General features: G+C 45.1%; 1 protein-coding gene across 4 annotated transcripts in view; it reads right to left on the reverse strand.

Moving 5' to 3' along the window:
- LOC138604300 (RNA binding protein fox-1 homolog 3-like) overlaps window positions 1-20,274 on the reverse strand; it is a 420,599-nt gene extending 400,325 nt beyond the window's left edge. For all 4 annotated transcript variants that reach the window (XM_069676201.1, XM_069676202.1, XM_069676203.1 and 1 more), the window contains exon 1: window positions 20,093-20,274. The gene's annotated coding sequence lies outside the window, so the exon portion shown is untranslated. The remainder of the gene's footprint in view (window positions 1-20,092) is intronic.
- Between the last annotated feature and the right edge of the window lie 724 nt (window positions 20,275-20,998).

Here is a 20,998-nt window from a genome sequence, read left to right on the forward strand (position 1 = left end):
TACTTTATTTAAAGTCGAGCTGAAACAGCATTTCGAGAGTATCTAGCTTCCGTATCGTGACGTATTTCCGAGTGAAACAGGACGTGCAGGCGGGACATATCATTAGAGGGATTTGATTGGATCGTTGAGAAGTGGGCGTAGACAGACGTTCTCCACAGCGCAGTAGCTAGCTAACTGACCGAGCGTTCTTGGTGCTCTGCGACTAAATGTTGCAGATTGATTGGTTAAAATTGTTTGGTGCTAACTTACGTAAGCACGCGTGAAATTTAGTTTTACCGGAAGAAAAAATGATCAGATTTTGATATAAGAATACGAAGAAATGGATTTTCTGTATTTTTTTTGGCCTATATTGTCAAACGGATTAAGGATTAAAATGTCATTTTTCATTTCACCTCGACTTTAAGTTACCTTAACAATAAGTAAAAGAGTCGGTTTAACTAACTGATCAGGTTTTACAGTGTACGTTCACGTCTTTAAAAAGTACAGCTTACTCTGATAACACGTCACACCAGATAATAAGTTTCCTAATTTTTTAAGTAAACTTAACTTGTGAGAATTTTTAGTGTGGCTTCGTCTTTAGCTGACACATCCTGTGTGTAAGGCGATAACCAGTTGCATCTCCTTGTCTGGTGTGTCTTTATGTACTTGTATTCATTAAAAGAATCACTATTGATTTGACCTTTTTATTACATGCACCTTTTCGTGTTTACCGTCTGACAACGTGAAAGATGAACTCACAGTGAGCAGGAGAGCCTTCGTCTTGTCACGTGTTTTATATTCCAGGTAAGACGTTTCAGGCGCTCACCGCGGTTCAGTCGTTTGCATGAAGCCCCTCTGCAAGAAAGTGTTTAAACCTGATTCATCTAAAGGTGGACCCCACCCTCCACCAGTGCATGCTGGGAAAGGCTCCTCCCAGCTGTGAACAGGGCGAGCTTTTAGACAAGTCATTGTTTTTCTAACAGAATTAGTGTAAAAGTCAGTTCTGACACTGTTTTGATCGGTAACATCAGAGCTGGTGTGAACGCTGGGCTAGATCGTGTGGCAGGGTGTGGAGCTGCTTTTTAAATGTTTAACTTTAGTTCATGGTGCATTCATGGACGGCATTTGAGTCCAATTTCCAAAGATTGTGAAGTAATGAAAAAAACATTTGCGATATGAAAGGCCCGTGTGAAGTGTTTGTCCGTTTCTTGGAGGAGGAGCGGCAGCGGGAGGAGATAATTTGGAGGTACGCTGGTGCACAGTTTAGATAAAGTGAGAAATATTACCGAGCTTTGAAAACATTCTTCACATACAATAAAACTCTTTTTCACTAACTTCAGACTTCTGCACGCTAAGTCCACGCCATAAAGCTGTCATTCATTCCACCATGACAACTGCAAAAATAAAAGCTTTGTGGGCTGTTTGATATTTCAAACTTATTTTTGATGTCACAAAAAGTGTTTTTTTTTAAATATTATCTCGGTGCAACACAGGGAGCCAGGACCACATCACATTGTTAAGTTTGAAGTGGCGTACTCTCACAATTCAGAGGCTTGGACAGGAGCTGACTGAAAGCATTAATTATTGATTAGAGGAGTGATGGCTGCGTAACAGGTCTGAAAAGTAAAAGTGCCACATTTTGACAAGTGAATTGCTTCAAATGCTTTTGGACAGCTCCGGGTAGCGGTGAGCAGCAGGTGATTTAAAACGGCTCAGAAGTTTCACAGTGTGATTCGGCGGCTCTCAGAGAACTTCAGAAGAAGAAGCACAGAGGAACGTCGAGGCCACAAGATGTTACACGACCTGGACTCGGACACGCCGACGTGGCACGCTGACTTTATCGCACAGACCGTCTCTTCTACTTGTACATGCTTTCTTCTGTAGAATGGAACTTTTTTTGTCTTCTACGCGCTGCATTCAGTGGTAAACACAAAGGTTTTAACAGGACAATAGTACAGTAATTATACTCCCTAAGTAAGGATTCATTTGATAACCTTGTTTCTGTAGTTTTGAGCCAAGGTAGGTCCTCATATCGTCAAACACCCAGTTTTCCTTTGATGTTTCATGAAGACGAACAAGTCTGTTTTCTTCCTCTCTCACATGTGCGTTAACGTAAAACAAGCAGAGAACGTTTGTTTCGACACAGAAACACGACGTCACTCTGCGCTGACTTTTGGTTTTACACTCAGGTTGGTGATGCGTCCGTGTTCTTTGCTTTGGGTCATTGTTGGGGTGATGAATGAGTCAGACTATATCTGCATTTCTACGTCACCTGACCTACATGCTGAAGACTGGAGCAGTTCTTTTACTACCTCGTACTTAGTTAAAAACCAGATGTGTCTCATGTCTCTTAAGGTACCGTGTATATCTTTACGAGACGCCAACGGCCATGACAGAGCGTTGGTGTTTATAGTTTATGTTGTGTTTCAAGGAGACAGGATCAAATCCAATCAACACCACACGTTGTTTTCACCTAAAGCATCGTCACCAGTCAAAGGCAGGCTTATTAAGGCTTATCCCACTAATGAAAAAGTGAGACAACAGAAGTGAGGCAGTTGATAGAGGCAGACATTGATGGTACAGGACACTGAGTGAAGTACTTCTATTCAGTATATTTGCCAAGAAAAGCTCTGAGAGGAAACATATTGACTCAACAGGAGACCTGAGTCTTCTCTGCCAGACACTGCAGAGCTGTTAGAAGAAAAGTCTCGCTTGGAAGACTAAACTCATGAGAACCGTCTCATAATTCCTTTCATAAACTCAAAGCTAAAGGAGCTCTCTGTGCTTCATTGATCCTGTCGACAACAACAACAAGATGCTATCTGGAGTTCTGAGGTAAGGTTAATGTTGTGAGGCGAGGACTGCGACACAAGTGCTGCTGTGAAGTACACGTCTAAGAAGGACTGACTCCTGTGCTGTCCTAACAGAGGACCAGGCCGCTGCCATGACTCGCTGTGCACCGACCAAGCAGCAGTCAAACTATTTAATGTTACACACCCAAACTAACTCTGTCAGTGCATGCTTACAGTGTGCTTCTGCTCCTTCCACGGGGCATCTGTTGGGGTAATAACACTGAAATGACTTCTTCCTCTGCCTGTATTCAAATAAACCCACTCGATAGTGTGGATTATCTCCTCTGCAGAAAGTTGTACCAATGGAAACCATTCACAGCGAGTCCTCGGATTAGTTCGTGCAACTGGGACAATGTTTCTAGACAACCTTGTACTGTTCGGCCTGTCTGCAAGTTCTGCTGGTACTGCAAATAGCTCAAGTTTAAAATGCATGATGGGTATTTACTGCACTGAAAAAAAGAGAAGTTGGACCAATGTACTCATTTCTTTACCTTTGGCAACCAGCATTTTAAACTTAACGAGTCATGGAAGCAACACGTTAGCTCAGCGGGCTTCCCGGAGAAAGGAGTCGAGGAAAATGGGAGACAGTTCAGTGCAAGCTGGACTGAGCTAAGGAGGAGGTGTCCATGACTACATGGCAATAAATGTTACAAATATAAATGTGTTTATAAATATAAATATAAAAGTATTTGTCAGGTTAGATGTGCAAACCAAGTTAGGAGTAACTTTAAGTTTATAGTTTCAAAGCTTTGTCAGTGATTCTCTAGATGAAACTATTGAGATCAAGAACAACGATTAGATTAATATAACACGAGGAAAGGCTGGTCATGTTCTTTGGTCATGTTGATAGAGATGAATCTACGTTAAACATAGCAAAGTTAACTTAAAGGATTGCTTGGTACTGCATGCTCCCCCCATTACTTCCATCTTGATTAAAGCTTTTCTCAGACTGAAACAAGCGCTGCCAATTGGAAATGCAAAGTAGAAAACGGTCGAGGTTTTTCTAACGGTCTCATCTCCTCCAGTTTGCATCTGCACGGTTGACCTCACACAACATTTTCCAGCTGCAGGCTCTCAATGTTTGGCTGATTGAATTATCCGGACAAAAGATCAGAGCAGTCAAACCTTTTAGGATCAACTGCAACTTCCGACAAGTCTTCATAAACGCAGAGCCGCAGACTTAGTGCTCATTCATCCAGAGAAGCAAACCGACTAATTCAATCTAAACTCAATTGCGGACCAACAAATGACGCTGTATAACCCGAGCCTGACAATCGAGCTGAAATGCCATTCGGTTCCACTTCATTATTCAGCCTGACATTATGTTCTTGCTGGCCGTTTCCTGTTTGGGAGGGGTTGTTATTTTGGCCTGACCAATCAGTGAGGCTTGATGCATCTGCTCCGAAGGGAAAAGTTTTTTAATTTGTCAGTGTAAATCTCATGTAGGCTCTCTGCCACTTTGATCCAACTCTCTCATTGTCATTTGATGGTTTCTGGACATTCTTTATCCTGTCTTTTAAAGTCTTGGATCAGGCGAGTATGAACTAATCTTCAAACCAATCTGCTTTAGTTTGACGACAATTTAGCCCCTGGTGGTAACGAGCTATATTGCGGGGTTCACCGTTCGGCCAAGACTATCAGGGAACGTGTAACTGAATATACTGACAAAGACTTCTCGATGCGTTGGTCATCATTTACAGTCCGACTAGCAACACAAGACACAAGAATGGAGTTGGAGTTGAGAGGCGACATCGACAATCTGATTGATGTCTATGTATATCTGTTTTTATAGATCAATGAAAAGCTAAATTGATGAACGCCAAAGGATTCTGGGATGCTTTACGGCCATCTCTTCTGCTCTCCACATGGACTGTCTTCCTGTAAACAACCAAAGACCGCCCAAATTTGATTGGCCAATGCTGCCCAAACTATAAACGGAAACACCTTGTCTAAGGACTGTGCATTCACATGCAGAGGACCCAACTGCAGAATGAATTCAATAAACAAAAAGACCAAAGCTAAGGCTTACAGTTTGAGAGTCCAAGGGGAACCGGTCAGAAATAAATATCCAATTTAAACTTACAAAGTCCAGAAAACACGGTGAAACATCGGTACGGCCACGGGAAACCAAATCCACACAAGGAGCAACGGTTGGACAAAAACTGGCAAAAGAGACGGGGGAGGACAATGAGGGCGAGGCGCACAGGGGGGGAAAGACACAAAGGCAGGAAGCAGAACGACTGCTACCATTTTAAACAATGAAAGTCAAAGGTCAGGGCAGTGATCGAGAAGAAGACCCAGGCTAGTTTCAACCCAACCTGAAACCCATCTGCTATCATCGACATGATTCAGCTTCTGGAAATACAGCCAACGTTTCAAATGTTCCAGTTCCACCAAAGCATGTCTGGATGACTGATATTCCCCGGCCAGGACTTCCTCTAAGAGTACAGCGGTTTGTATTTACCGTCCGACAAGCAACTAGAATGGAGTTAGAGTTCAGAGACAACAATGTGGTGGACGACTGCGTTCGCCTACAGATAGTTCTCTTTAGAGATACGTTCTTTATCTGCAGTCCTGGAACATCAGATCTGTGTGTCTCGCCGTTTAACGTTGAAGATGAGGGAGGCGATGCAGAAGTTTGAACCCAGGCTAGAATTAAATAAAGCCACACATTTAAAATGAGAAGCTTTGAAGACCACGTACAAAAGAAATCTTAGTGATTGAAAACAACAGGAAAGATACCAGCAGGGATGAATGGTGTATTCCACTGCATGGCTTTACAGTCGTTCTGTGCTGATAACAGGAATCCAAAAACATTACTCCATGAACAGTTGAACCGTGAAGGTAAAAAGTTCACGCTATTAATTGCGATCCATTAGATGTTCTTACGGTGTAAGAGAGAGCAGGCACACGGGCTCCGTTTTAACAAGCCTTCCTGATAAGGTTGAAGCATCTGTGTTTATGTAGCTGGAGAAATATTATGAATAATTGGGAGAGTTGAGGTGCTGAATTTCTCCAGCATTAATCGAGCCTCTGAAATCTCTGATATTAGCTTCGCATGAATCATTGTTAATTCCCATGAATCCATTACTGTTCCATGTGCAACTAAAAATAGAGTCCTGATAAATCAATGGGGACGCTGGAGAGTGAAGACGGGGGTTGGTGCCGCTTGCTTCTGAAGCTTCCTTTTTTCTATACAACACGATGTCCTTGCCTCTCATCAATAATCATTCTCCATAATTCACACATGGATTTCTGCGTTACAGCTGATGGGGGAGGTACAACAGTCCTTGAATAGTTTCAGCCCATCATTTTTAAAAGAATGTGCATTCGTCAAGGCTCTTTGATAGTGCACAAAAACAGATTTTTTCACTGGCAGTATCCTTGACTTGAGTATTTCTGTAATGACAGCCACCCATTCTGTGTTTATGCCAACAATGACAGGAGGCTTTTGCCAATTTTCCTCTAAGCTGAAAGGGAGCGTAATCCATTTGAAACGGCGTGGCGATCTTCTCTAGCGATTGTATTGGTCACAGCTCGGCGAGCATGCAGCCTTGTGCGGAGACGGTGACCCCCCGGACCTGCCCTCCTCTCTGCTGCACTGAGAGGCCTCTGCAGACGATGAGCATTGCGCGGCCTCACTCATGCACGGGGTGCAAGGGCAGACAGGTTCATCTGCACACAATCACAACGGACGGCCGCATCCCATTCCAATTGCATTTCCGCTCACGGGGAGGGGAAAGATCCTGCGGTGCATATTACTGTGGCTGAGGCAAATTTAGCCGAAATGGAAGGAGAGATGGAAAAGGCTCACCTCTTACACTAATCTAGGCGAACAACACGGCGTCGGCTTCCTATGAACATCCTCGCCGAAAAATGGTTTCTAGATGACAGAGCCGCCCTGCCTGTCTCCCACGGAAGACAGTGAATTAATTAAGATAATAAATTGCACATGTCATATTTGTAATCTTTTCAATCTTTACTTAATGAGGTGGAACACGTGCACGGGTGTGTTTCTGAGGGAAAGTTGTCCTGGTAGAGACGATACACTTTAAAATAGAAACGCTCAGCATTAAAAGCTCAGTGATACTCGATGCTGACTGATATTTAATATATGTCATGTATACATTCATGCTTCCCGGTCCTGTGTGGATTCACAGACAGACATGAATGCAAATGAGGCCGAGGAGGAGCGAGAGCAAGAGACGGAGCGCGCGGCTCTGAAGTCTGCATATCTGATAGCAAAGCGCCCTGATTAGAATTTTGTCATGCCACAATTTACAAATTAAAATGAATTACATCTTCCATGCCCTGACCTCCATTAAACACACTTCATTGTTGATGGGCAATGATAGCATCTGCTATTGATTGGAGGAGCATCAGTACGGCCAAGCCTGCCTCTTCTCGAGGAGGTCATCCAAAGCAATTTAGGCATATTGAGAGATTGATCAGAGCTACAGAGCTGCCACTTGGGCCCACTCAAGGCAGAAAAAGTCTGAGGTGTGACGCAACCGCTCCCCGCTGCTCTGTGGGGGGAGCGTCTCAAATCTAAATGCTAATGGTTTCTTTAAGAGCCTGGCTGCCCTTTAACCACTACAGTCAGACTTGAAGGATGGCTCTCAGTGTTTCGACAGCTCCGTCTTGTTTTGACCCCTCCCTGGTCTCCTGCAACACCACCAAACACAAGACCCCATTCTCTGGATTTAACATCCGAGACGAGGAAAAACACAGTCATACAGCAGGTTCTGTTTGATGCATTACCAGCCTACCTGCTGGCAGACTGACGGTTCATTTTACTCAAACCATAGAGGCCCTGCCCCGTCTTTGTCAACATTCTTCTGCAAGAAAAATCATCCTAAACATGTGATATTTGTGGTATTTTATCAGGTAGTTTTGTATTCTCTTCAAATCCGCCGAAAGCCAAATCGAGTTTCTGTGCAGAGCCGAATTAAAAACATAAAAGTGAAGTAAATATTTACTCTCAAAAAAAGAGTCGAGCCTTTTAAGAACTCTTTTACAGACAAATTTCTCAGTTGCCTCTCTGGAATTTATTTACAAGGTCTGTTTAATATATCGCATGGAGATATTTGGGGTGTTTGGTGTGAGGCTGCTTTCATTTTTGTTTATGTCTCTGCTTGTTCCTCTTTGGATTAAAGGGGAAACAAGACGAGTGAACCGAGCCTGGACGATTCATGTAGAATCTGCCATTCTGTGGCCAAACTGTAACACTGATTGTGATCGTGTCGTTTATAGGTCGTGGTCTCGTAACATTTGTTCCAAAGGTGGCTGAAGTTGAAATGATACAGTTCAGCTCTTTGCACCTGCATAAACAGTTGCAAGATAAATACGATTAAGAAAACATATTCTTGTTTCTCTCCTTCTGTGTTCAGAGTTCTGCTGCAGGCTGATATAAGTTACGTTTAGAAGCGCTTCATTCACAGCTTTCGAAGGAGGCGGTCCACGGAGCATGCTCCATTCATAGCCTGCACAGACGTTAAAGCCAAACTGAAATGAGACGGTCTGGTCTGCCCTTGCGTCACCAAACGCCGCTCCTGCCGCCTAGCAGCAGGTAGCTAGCGGGCTAACTAACTAGCATAACTAACGTCGGGTAAGTTAGCATATTATTTTAAAGATAATTTGTTTCAAGGGCCCTTTCGTTTTCTTAAACATGTGTAACACTTGCTATTCAATTGAGTTGAGACGTTTATTCCTCGGCCGCGTTAAAGTCTGCCATTTAGTTGAATTGGCGCGCAATGCATTTTGGGATACGGTGGGCCGCGAAGGATCCATCGGGTGCATCCTTTGCGCCCGGGGAAACGGAGGACGCATTTGTCGGCCGCATCTGAAGAAGCCGCCGAATTGGGACGGCCTTCGACGCGCTTCTGTGACGCAATCGGCCTTCGAAGGCTGCAGCCCCTGGATTGGGACACAATTTATGAGTACAGGCACCGCCTTCGAGGTTGTGGGTCCCATTGGTTCCATTAAAGGTTTTAATTTAATCTGGGCTCTATGTTCACTCATTCTGGGGTCAAAAAGGTTTCCGTTTCCTCCAGTAGGTTGCTGGAAAACAGGCTGCAACTGTGCCTGAACAGGGTGAACATTACAGAAAGCATCCCTACAGAGAGATATACCTTTTTGTTACAGAGGGAGATGCTTGTTTTGGAATCATAATCAGCTGTTAGAAGGCTTTGTTCAAAGCCACCAGACTCTTTGACAAAACTAATATCTTTTCCTTGAAGAGCATGAGGGCTGCTCGTCTACCATGACCTTAATTGGTTAGGGTTACAGTAAATACCCTTACACAGGGTTAACTCTCTTACCTTACAATCTCTTTACACGGTATATTGCCATAAATGGAACAATTGATGAATTTACTCATGACTCAAATCTTGTGTATTGTACTTTTTATAAAATCACTCTGAAAACTTTTCTGTTGGTTAGAATGAAGCAGGAAAAAGAAATACTACAGGTCGAGTACTTGCTTGGAGAATTGTTGAAATCGGTCCAAGAGAGGAAGCGCGGAGGTCGGCCATCATGTTTGAATTGGTGTTTTCCTGCCAAAAATGTTGCTAGGATACAGTTCAGAGTCAGGGGTGTTGGGATAAGTAGTGTTTGTCTACATTCAGTCAGGAGAGTAATACTAACTGGACAGTTTAAAATAGACGGTGCAGTTTCACAGCTGAGGGCCTCGGGGGGGCGAAGGAGCCCCTGCTGGTCAGAGGAGGAGGATACTGAAAGTTGTGTCGAGGAGGGGCCCGTGAAAATCTGACTTATAATTTACTCAACATGATCAATGTGCTGAGATTATCTTCGTGTCCTCACCTTATTTTACCTCTGTCTTAGCCAGCGTTATTTTTATGCAGTACCTGCAGGAAGTACATCAAAGGCACACTGAGTTACTGTTTCATACGTCTGCTGTGCCTGGATTCTCAGCATTGTGAGCTTCACCATGGTAACAGGGATCAGAAGGCAAAGGTCGAGCAAAGCGTTGGTAGAGGTTTCGTTCGGCAAGGGCAGGTGGGGGCGGAAAAACCTCCACATAGGCCTTTTTCCATACACTGAGCACGCTCATCATCTCCTGTCCTCCAGCAGCTCCCTGCAAGGTTAGTGAGAGTCAATAAGCCTTCCGCAAAGGTTAAGGAGACCTATAAGAAACGTATTATGCAAACAGCCATCTCTCCGGATCCAGCACAACCACAAATAGAGTGGCATAACCATCTTTGTTCGTTTTCCATCTGAGAATGAATCACAGAGAGGCGCTCCGTTCTCCTGCATGACTGGCTTATGAATTCAATATGAGACACAACACGAAGTACGGAGAGTGAACGACAGCATATCAGACGGCAGAGACTGGAAGCCCCTTACAGACAACAATTATGATGTGTTGATCCTTGAAGGTTTACATAATGGAGCCAATGGATGCCTTTATCATCAATACATCATGTAGCATTGGCTACTTTAGCTAGCACTGACAGACCTACTGAGCATGACAGGAAGCAGAAGCCTTACATTTGCAGATTGTGTTTCTGTTTGGAGGAGATGAAGCTCCCAGCGAGCGAGCCGGTGCTGTGCGAGCCGACACATGGGCATCAACCACGTTAACATACGTGGACGCTCTTAAGTGAGATGCAGGGGCAGAAAGCACTGGCGAGCGGGCCAGATGAACAGAGGACGACCAAGTGAAATATTTGTCGTGATACCTACAAAATGTCGTGCCCAGACATTCGAATATAAACCCACGTCCAGCATGTACGAATGGACATAGAAAGGCCGATATAGTCTGCACGGAGTCATATTTAGTGGTAAAGGCTGAACTTTTAGGAGAAGGGAAAACAACCCTTAAAACAGATGCTAATAGGTACCATGAAACAAACCAGGACAGGAAGATATAAGCTGTATGAGAATATGTTGAACATACTCATCCGAACTTCTCAAACTGAAACAACCTTGGCTGCTGGGTTATTTGCACAAACAGAGAAGAGGACAAACACGATAGTGTCCTCCGTCTGAGATTTACTGTCCCGTAAATGTCAGAGGATTAATTAGCACATTTTTAAGACTGTAAGTCATCCTCATTACAAACATGATGATGAGTCATGCCAAAGCCAGACTGACAAAAACTCCATCAACCTTTTATCCCCTGATCTCACGATCAATATTTTAACTTCTAAATAAAACGTCCACATATTTCACCTGCTTCACACGCTCATCCAAAACAGACGAGTCAAAGTAGTGCCGTAAAGACGGCGACTGAATGGACAAGGTAGTATTTCATGTGTGCTGCCGTGTTTCTGTTGGACAACAGCTCCCACTTGGCTACATGAAATGTTCTCTCCATAAGGTTTCCTCTCAAGGGGACAGAGGACATTTAAGTAACAGATAAGTTCTGTCCATTGGGGTCATTAGTAGGCAGAGACCTCCAGCGGCTGTAGTCAGGTGACGTAGTACAAAGAGCAACAATGTCTGTCGGGGTGGTCGGGGATGAGTCAGACAGAAACTTTCACCCTACAGACCAGAGTTTAAGACCCGTGTGAAACTAGTCAACACTGGGGCACCAGATTAGCTCAGTGGTTAAATCGTCCCGTGTTCAGAGGCTACAGTCCTCGATGCGGTGGCCCCAGGTTCGACTCCGACCCTCGGGCCCTTCGTTGCATGTCGTCCCCAATCTCTCTTCCTGTTTCTGAAACTATCCGCTCTCCTGTCTCTCATGTAAATGCTAAAAAAGTAATAATAATGAACCCAAACTTCCCTTTTTTCCAGACCATACAGTCAGCGATAATGAGCTGCATTTTGTGGAGCTTCTTCACCATCTTGATAATCATCCTCCAAATCCTCAGACTTATCCTGTGACTCCTCGGGCGCTCCCAACCATGAGGTTTGGAACCAGCCTCCTGGAACAGACTGCGTCCCTTGTAACCGCGTAAAAACTTACTTGCAGATGTCAATTTGCTGAAAATAGACAGATTCTGTTTACAATTGGCTTTAATGGCTTCAAAAGTCAGCTGTGGAGAGCAAAGCTGGTTAAATCTGTGAAATCTCCAACAACCGTGTGGAACACAAAGATCTCTCCCAGCGTCTGCACACATTACACATGTTCGTCGGCTGCAGAGACTGTGGAGGTAATCCAGGGGAACTCTGTGAGAGCGGAAGCTTTTTCGGTCTCCGTATCTCTGTGATGGAATTATGTGTACCCAAATTAGAGTGCAAATTTAAATCAAACCTCTGAGCGAGATCTGTGGTTCTTGGCAGCGAGGGGGGAAACACAACAGGATCCTCGCACATATGCCGTGCACATCCGCGAGAAGCTCAGCAGGCTGCCAACACCAAAGTGTTCATCACTCTCCTCCCACTGCTTTTCATAACACAGAGGAGAAAAAATCCCGTCAGTATCGGAGTTAGCCCGGCCAATCGGTGGTGGGATCAAAAAGCAGACGTTCAAGGAGAATGAAATGCCCCCATTGATTGGCCGCGGTGCTTTGGTCCCCCCTGCAAAGTCCTCCAATCGATACCTGTGAGATAAGCAGCCGTCAGCTACTGATATTGGTGATGTATAACCGCCGTGGCTGCACGTGCACTGGTGACTTCCTGCTGTCTTGGTCACTAGCAGCAGGCCAAGGACAGAACCGGACCAAGCAACACCTCCAATAACTCATCAAACCGCCTTTTATTCACGTTTGTCATCCCCTACACGATATGACCCTCCTCTTTTGATTGGCCAACATCCCACCTGTGCTCTCTCTAATCAGCCGAGGTTAAAGCCGTGCGAGGAGTAACACGGCAACGAGGATAAATTACCTGAAAGGAGCCGCTGTTATCGCTCTGTTTGTTTTTCAAAAGACAATGAAATAAATAAATGGAGGAAAAAAAAGGGTTGAGAGAAAATGAAATGATGGCGTGGCGGTGTTTTGTGAAATTGTGCTGTCAAACGTTTCTCCTTTCTAATTTCCTGGAGCGCAGATGATGGAGCATGTGTGCTGACAGCTGAATCTGATAAAAAAGGAGGAAGGAGACTTCTCTCTTTCCAACCTCGCGAGCATTTTAAAGCGGCATTCATAAATATAATAAAACAATTAGTCTGCCGCAAATGACAAATGACAGATAACATGTCCTTGTGAGCACTGTACGTTCTTACACGGCGGTCATTTATTCAGGTGTCGCGCCTGACAGGCTCAGACACAAATAGAAAACACTGACTGAGGCTCGTGAGAACAGTCTAATATTTATTTAAATTGTGCTTTAAGAAAACAGGTAAAAATATTCAAATCATCTCCTCTCATGATAAATCGATTCTTCAGCTGCTTCTCTGTTTGGAAACCTACAAAGGTCTCAGAGCAACAATCCTCTGTGTGTGTGTCTGCGCGTTTGACGGGACCGTCCCGGCACAACTGTCACTTCGCTCCCCTGTTACAGGTGCTCCACACAGGGGAGCTGGCAGCTCTGACGGACGCCTCCTCCTAGGGATTTATGGGAAATGACAGCTCCCGCTAAATAAAGCCGAAGTGGTCGGGGACGGGGGAAGACAACGGAAGTTCCAAACCACGAGCGCACAGGGCTGACACTAGCTGAAATTTATTTCCTCCGCTCTGCCTGGCAATTTAGTTGGAAATGTGCTATTCATACTGTAAGGCCCGACGAGCGAGCGAGAGAGAGAGAGCGAGAGACAGACCCGCCCTTAATCTACTCCCTCTGTTTGGGGTAATGGTCTACGAGCTTTTTCTGCCAGTGAAAATCACATTTCCTACATGGCTGCCTCTTGATGAATTATTTCACATTTCACTTACTTACCTTTTTAAAAGTTAATCTACATCAATAACGTTAAAGGAAATTCTCACAGCTACAAATGAACAGTTCCCCTTATTCAAACTCGAAAGGTGTGGAGCCGCTTTATAAAAAAAGTCCATTTCAAACTTCATCATTTAACCATTGGGCAGCATATCTGAGTGCACACGGGCCCGGCCGGCGTTCTGTGATTTCCTACATATTTAAATATGGACCATCTTTAATTGAGCAGAAACGGCGGTGGAGAACAGTGCTGAACTAATACTGAGGCTGAAATATCATTACGCTGATGGAAGCCCGGGCTCTCTGACTTTTATTGGCAGCTCCACTGCTAAATGTGTGGTTCAATTCAGAGGCGGCCATCGCTGCCGAGGCAAAGTAATCGACTTTGGGACAAAATGGTGTGGAAAATGACGTGTAGGTCCTCGCCTAAAGCCAACCAGAAATCTATCAGTCAGGTGCACACCAACATTGGCATTTTCACAAATGTGATTTAGTCTACAACACTGGAGAGCCGATGAGCTGGACCAGTGCTTCTGGTGAAGGAAAACTACTATTTCCAGCCATGCAATCTGCCGCTCCTGCTGCTGAAAATGTCTCGGCGCTCGGTTCAGTTTGACTCTGTCATGTTCACATAAAACAATGTTTTACATGTGAAACCCTGCAGCGTATCGGAGCATATTTAGGTCAAAGTACGCTGAACCTTGTGAGCATTTGACTCTGAATTTTAAAACCTGATTCAAGTCAGCCTGTAGAAAAACCCTGCCTTTGTTTTGAGACGAGCACAAGATGCACTGCTGCTCCGACACTACTGTGCAGAGTATTTTTGGCTCAGTGCTGCCAAAGTTTGGACACAGCCATTTATAATTCTCTCACAAGCAAAGCAGCTTGCTTCTTTTTCCAAAACAGACTCCATGGGATGCAGACGGGTCCATGCTGTCATGTGGTCTGCTCGCAGAATCACATTATTTTTTAAGCAGCTCAAGCTTTTAGCCTCGACCAGCAAACCGAACATTAATCGACACAATACGACACAATTAAACGGCAATTATGTAAAAGACCTTTTTCTGCTTTGGGAGTGTCTGGACTCTTACATCAGCTCCGAACGCTCACATGCACAGTGTGTCTCTGCGAGCAGCGAGCCTGGAGGAGCAACAGTCACACCCACACACTTGTGCACACACACACATGCGCACACACAAATACACTTGCAGAGCCACGGAGCAGATCAAGTGTGCCTGGAGAGCTCTATAGAGAGGCCAGTTTTCCTCATTAGACCGCGTGTGCAGCACTCTCCAAAAAACCCCTCGCTCTAATCACTGTCACCAGACCTCGGCTGAAAAACAGATAATTAATGTTGGGCGCTGCCTCAATCGGCTCCCATGCTAAACAGCTCTGTGTACATATGTGCGCGCATGTGTGTGGGTGTCTGCATGTTTGTCTATTTGGAGTCTGTCGATGTAGGAGGCCCCCCCAGGGGAGCGTGGATGCTCAAGCCATCCACAACAACGATTCCTCTCAGGCTCGCATAAGCTCTCAGAAGAACAATTGCACAGCAGATAATGCACAAATTTACACGAGAAATGCCCCGCTGCAGCACAAAGGACGTCTGCTGCTGCTAATTCGTAGCATCTCCATCTTTGAGTGGCTGTTTTGTAACGTCTCGCCCTCCCTCTGCTCCAGGACTGCCCTTTTATTTCCCCTTCACCCCATTTATTAAATGGAATGGACTTCTTAATCGTGTGCTTTGCCAGGCAGATTTATTTATGTTCCTTTTTTCCTTCCTAAAGGCAGTTATTAATATCATAAATATTTGATGATACTTTGCATGACCCTGCAGAGAATGACACAGAGAGGTAATGAAGGTTAACGCTGGGGGTAGAGGCTGATTAAATAGCGACTGAGCGGCTGAAGCCCACCCAGGGCTGCTATAAACTTTCTAATAAAACGGACTGAATAAACACTTGCGCGGCACAATTTAGGTACAGGACAACTTTAACAAGGTAATTCACAAACACAGTGTTTCTCTCACCCCGAGTGATAACGGATCATGTAAACAGTTTGGGTTTACTTTCCCGGGCTCGGAGAGATCTGACGCACCGCCTCCGCCCTGCAAGGACAGTTACAGCTCAAACTCAACAGTCCTGTTTAGTCTGCATCATTAAGGGGACATTACCTGCGACTTCATCACACCTGAGTCCATTTAACCTTTGAACTTTGCAATAGAAACGGACCACCAGTTCTGCATTGGTATGGAGTATAAGGCTTCATGTCCCTAAAACCTGTACGACCTGAGCTCAAAGGTCAATATGTCACTAAACTATAATAACACATTTAATGATCCAATCCAGCTATTTTAACTGTAAAATAAAACATCAGCAGTCATTTCAGGTTTGCAAATTATTTATAGACTTGGAAATATTTTTATGAACATAATGCAAAGTAATTTTTATTTGCAAATACTTTCTTATTTCTGCTTACTGTGATGTCATTTCCTGTATGTTCCTTAAAACCTGCACAGCGTCAGGTTTGTGTTAGCTTCGCTCCGGCTATTATCATATATACTTCATTAGGACACTGTCGAGCACCTTCCTGTTATTTCTCAATGTTTTAGCACCACAAACAAAACTAGATTTATCTGTATTAATAATCTGTAACTATTTTAAAAGCTACGTGTTTGTAGTAAATATACGACACGCAGACACGAGGAGAAAGAGAGAGACTGACTGCTGGTTATGTTCTGCTCTGATGTGACAGAGCGGAGATGATGAGCAACTGTTACCTGGCAAAGTTTAAAAGTGACCTCATGACGGAGCTCCACACACGACTCTTTGACGGCACTTTACCGGCACGCGGCACTATTGCTTTCTTCTTCTCTTGTTATTTAATGGCGGTTCAGATGCGCTACAGCCGCCGCCTGGCGGCAGCACTGCTTACAACCAGGCGCCGATAAAAACAATAGAAAACATATTTTTAAGACAAGATAATAGTCGCATTAACTTTTCCATTATTTATAAATTAATGAATATTCTAATATTGGAACAACCTGTTTTTAGGCTTCTCGGTCTTGTATGGAAGTAGACTTCAGGTTTTGGATAATTTTTAAAACATGTCTTATGTTTGCTAACATTTCAAAATCCATATGATACATTTATCTATCATAAAAAATGATTAGGGAATTGTCTGACTAATAATTATTTGCACTGATGATTTTGCTTTAGAGCCTGTGATTGGTGATCAGTTCAGGGTGTAACCCCGCCTCTCGCCCAATGACAGCTGGGATAGGCTCCAGCCCCCCCGCGACCCTGAACAGGATAAACGTAGATAGATAATGGATGGATGGATGGAATATTACTTTAGCCATATATAATATCCGGGACTCCAACAATACTCCATTGCCCTCCATGTTTTTGTGCTGCTGACAGATATCAGACAGATGAAACAAAGCTACCTGCATGAATAGAAACACAACAGGTAAATCAGAAGCAGCGTTGACCCTTACAACATGTTCCAGTGTCCAGGCTGCTGTCAGGTGAAATGACCTGCAGTCGTAGGCTAATCCTCCTGCAGCACTTCGGCCTACAATTACCATCTTCCTCACAAAGGTTCTTTCAGGAGACGCCATCCTTCCAAAGCTCACCCAACAAATCAATTCTGCTTTTTGGCTCTCGACCAAGAGACGGAAGAACTTCTCTCAGTATTTTCTACACAAGTCCTTCATCGCTGAATTGTGATATTCATGAGTTTGTGAATAGACCGTGTTTTTCATTGTCTAAGAGCACGAGAGAGAGCGAACAGCCCGGCAGAGCACCAATTACAACTGTTCTCGCAGCGCTGCGCCGGAGTCAAGGCTGGAACACGTATGATGGGCTTTGCAATTGTAATCAAAATCGTTTAAATGGTAACAAGTCGGCAAATTAGTGAATTCCTTCACTCATTTATTCAAGATGTGCAATTACTTCATCCAACAGCCCAAAGTCAGGTGGAGTGGAAACACCCAGAGGGGCCTCAAACGCCTCTTCCAGTCCACATCATTTAATCAGCAAAGTATCTGAATATTTCAGGAGCTCGAGCATACAACATTTATTGACTGTTGGTCTTTCTTCATACATTCAGATGTGGCCGAAAAGCGCCGCCGCATGATTTGAGGCTGACATATATAATTTGACCTTGTCAGAAGCTTCCCCCCCGCACTTCCTCGTGCTCGCTGTGTAATTGAGCCTTCAGGGAGAGTGGAAAGACTATCTGGCCCTCGCCTTGTAAGGATCTCTATTGATGATCGGGACTGGATACCAACCATGTAATCAATAAGCGCAGATACACGAGCAGATAGTCATAAATACGTGACGGCGGTAACTTATCGTAAGGCGCTTTAATAACGGCAGAGAACGCCGGCACCTCGGGGGTTAAAGGTATATGTTTCCTTGCATGGCAGGCTTTTAACTTCCCTTTAATACATTTCTCAACAATGAAACGCGCAACATGGAGCAGATGAATGTGACCAAGTCAGACGCAGGCAGACTTTCCCTTTTAAATAAGAGGAGTTTTCAGTGAAAGCCGCGGGCGAGTCCGAAATGAAAGCCGCATTAATGGAGAGAGTTTAAATTACTTTCTGTGATGTAGCTTTTGTAATCTTCCTGCGCAAAGAATACCGGAGCTTTGATGGTAGTTACAGGTGATGCATGGGCCGTGCAGGTATGTAGGACACTGAATCAGTTTGCCTTTTAACTCCAACTCTAATCAGTCTTTTCCAATAATCCTCGCCTGGGAAAAAAGGGGGGCAACTACAGAGGAGAGCAGGATAGATAATTGTCTTGTTTACCTTGATTTAACGTTGTGTGTGTGTGTGTGTGTGTGTGTGTGTGTGTCTGTGTGTGTTAAACCACAAGGGTTCTGTAAATTTGCCAAGGCCAGACAGAGGAGGAAGTGAGTCTCAGGCTTTTTCATTCACTTCTGCTGACACACGGGCGACCAGAGGCTCGTTGGGCCTCGAGAGCCATTGATGTGTCACTTCTCATTTCAAACAGTCAAAATCAATCCCTCATTTGGATTCAGCAACGTGGGGAACAAAAGAAATATCACCTATAGCAGCTAAACATGTCAGAAAATCATTACCATTATAAATTAACTACAAAGAAATGTTATAAAATGACAACAAGTAGAGCTGCAGAAGAAACGAGGAGTAATATGAATTCAATTTGGAGCGTAAACAGGCGCCGCAGTGCATGTTAAATCAAATCATTAAAATGCAAATACTGTACTTCTCACTCCTGGAGTTTATAGTGCAACAACAAATCCAATATACGGCTGGATGTTTAACATATATATCTTTTCATTTTCTACATTTGCTCATCAGATTGTCACAGCAAAGCGAGGCGCCACGCAATATCCTGGGCCTCGCAGATGTAATATAACCTGGATTGCAACCGGCCGGTGTGATGCAGCTGTGGCATTAGGGGCCAATGGGAGCTCTTTAAATGAGAGAGTGGCCGTAAACACCACGTCTACTCCCCCCCCCCTCACCGGCATTACTAGCGGTGATGACAAGTGCCGAGCAGCCCTCCAGTGCCTTTAATACAGCCGGAGCATTCTCCAGGGGAAATGCAATCTGTGTCCTCTGTACGGATCCACTGTCTGCACTTCCCCGCTATCATATTATACTCCCCGCTCTCGAAATGGGAGAAGGAAATAGGAAATCGCCTCGGCCAGAGATGAACCGGGAACATAATCAAAAATAGTGTGGCGCAAACGGTGCAGATCAGCCGCGGCGTGCATGCAGACCTCCCCCTGGCTGAGCGCTAAACAATAAGCAGTGGGGATTGCTTGGGATTCTTGTGCTGTTGAGAAGAAAGTACGCCCCCTTTTTTCACCCCGCGGGCATCTATTGGCTTATAGCAGCTTATACGTTTAAGATGGGAGATAAGAACAGGGATGCTTTCCTCATGTGGTGATCCAGCGTGCCTATATTGCCAATAAAAACAGCAGCAACGGCACAAACAAAAGGAGCTCACAACATGAGGCGCAGCGTGTGAAACATTATTCAGTTGACCTTGCATATTGCCGGGGTGATTTTTCATCTGAGCCCAAACAAAGAAAAATGTGCTGTTGACTTTTTGCAGAGAGCATAAAAGTGAATCCATTAAAGCGTGCAGAAATGTCACACACACATTGTAAAGTGTGAAACACACTTGTGCTGGATTGTTTTGGTTTGCATCCTGAGCAGCACACGGAAGAACGACCAGACGAAGCTCGATGCAAAGAGGCGACATGAAGAAACACATGTTACAAAGACACGTCGCTGCACTTCTCTGACTGCCGGAGAAACACAGAGACACTCGAGCAGAGGATGGAGGCTGACTTCTGGATATGGAGTCAAGTGTTTGAAGTAAATGTGCCGGACACGTGCGTGTGTGTGTGTGAGAGTGGAGGTGTGTGTGACAGCGTTAAGCCTGAGTGAGAGGTGAAAGGACTGCTGTACTCACAGTTGTGCTCTTGTTTCCCTGTGGTCTGTCGGCGTGTCAGAGTTTCATCCTCTCAGCGTCTCTCGCTGGGCTGGGCTTCCTCTTCCTCTTCGGACCAAAAGGTGTGAGGAGGAGGAGGAGGAGGAGGATGTGGAGGAGGAGGAGGAGGAGGAGGAGGAGGGGATGCACGGATTGAGCGCAAAGGAATGAGAACCGGAGTGAGAGAGAAAGAAGAGGAGGAGGAGTGAGTGTGAGAGAGAAAGAGAGAGAGCGTGCTGTGGGAAGGGAGGGCGAGCGGTGGCCTGCGATTGGCCTGTCAGTCCGGGAGAGGGAGCGTCGGTCTCGGTGGTGTCAGGGTGGCGGGCGAGCACCCCAGTCGCTCTGCCGGCGTCTCCGATTTGAACGCCTCGAGAGCCTGGTCGCACGGATTCCTACGGTGCACACACGCTTAGCTGGCTGGCTCACGACTCACACACTCTGCATCCACATCACACACACACACACAGGGAGAGAGAGGGAGAGAGAGGATGAGGAGGGAGGGATGATAGAGTGAGGCAGACACATTCAGAGGGCCGATGACAGCTTCAAGCTGAAGCTTCTCCTTGGCTCCTCATCAATGACAGGTACTGAGGAACAAGAGACAGAGGGAGCCCCCCCCCCCTCCTCCTCTACTCCCATTCACACGCCTCTACACACACACACACACACACACACACACATCACTCCCTCACATCCTACCCCCCTCCTCCCCTCCCCATCTCAATTACCATGGCCACAGCAGATGTATTGGGCTTGTCAGCTCTCAAGCAAGGCTGTGCAGGAGACGCGGGGCTAACTTATCTCATCTAATTTAACCGAGCTATAATCAGACAACACTGTGGAGCTCATTTATGGTCTGGACTGGATGGAGGGGTGAGGAGGCGGGGG

This window comes from Semicossyphus pulcher, unplaced genomic scaffold (genome assembly GCF_022749685.1).
Source record: "Semicossyphus pulcher isolate SPU_LCO1_2020_fin unplaced genomic scaffold, fSemPul1.0.p SCAF_25, whole genome shotgun sequence".
NCBI lineage: Eukaryota > Metazoa > Chordata > Actinopteri > Labriformes > Labridae > Semicossyphus > Semicossyphus pulcher.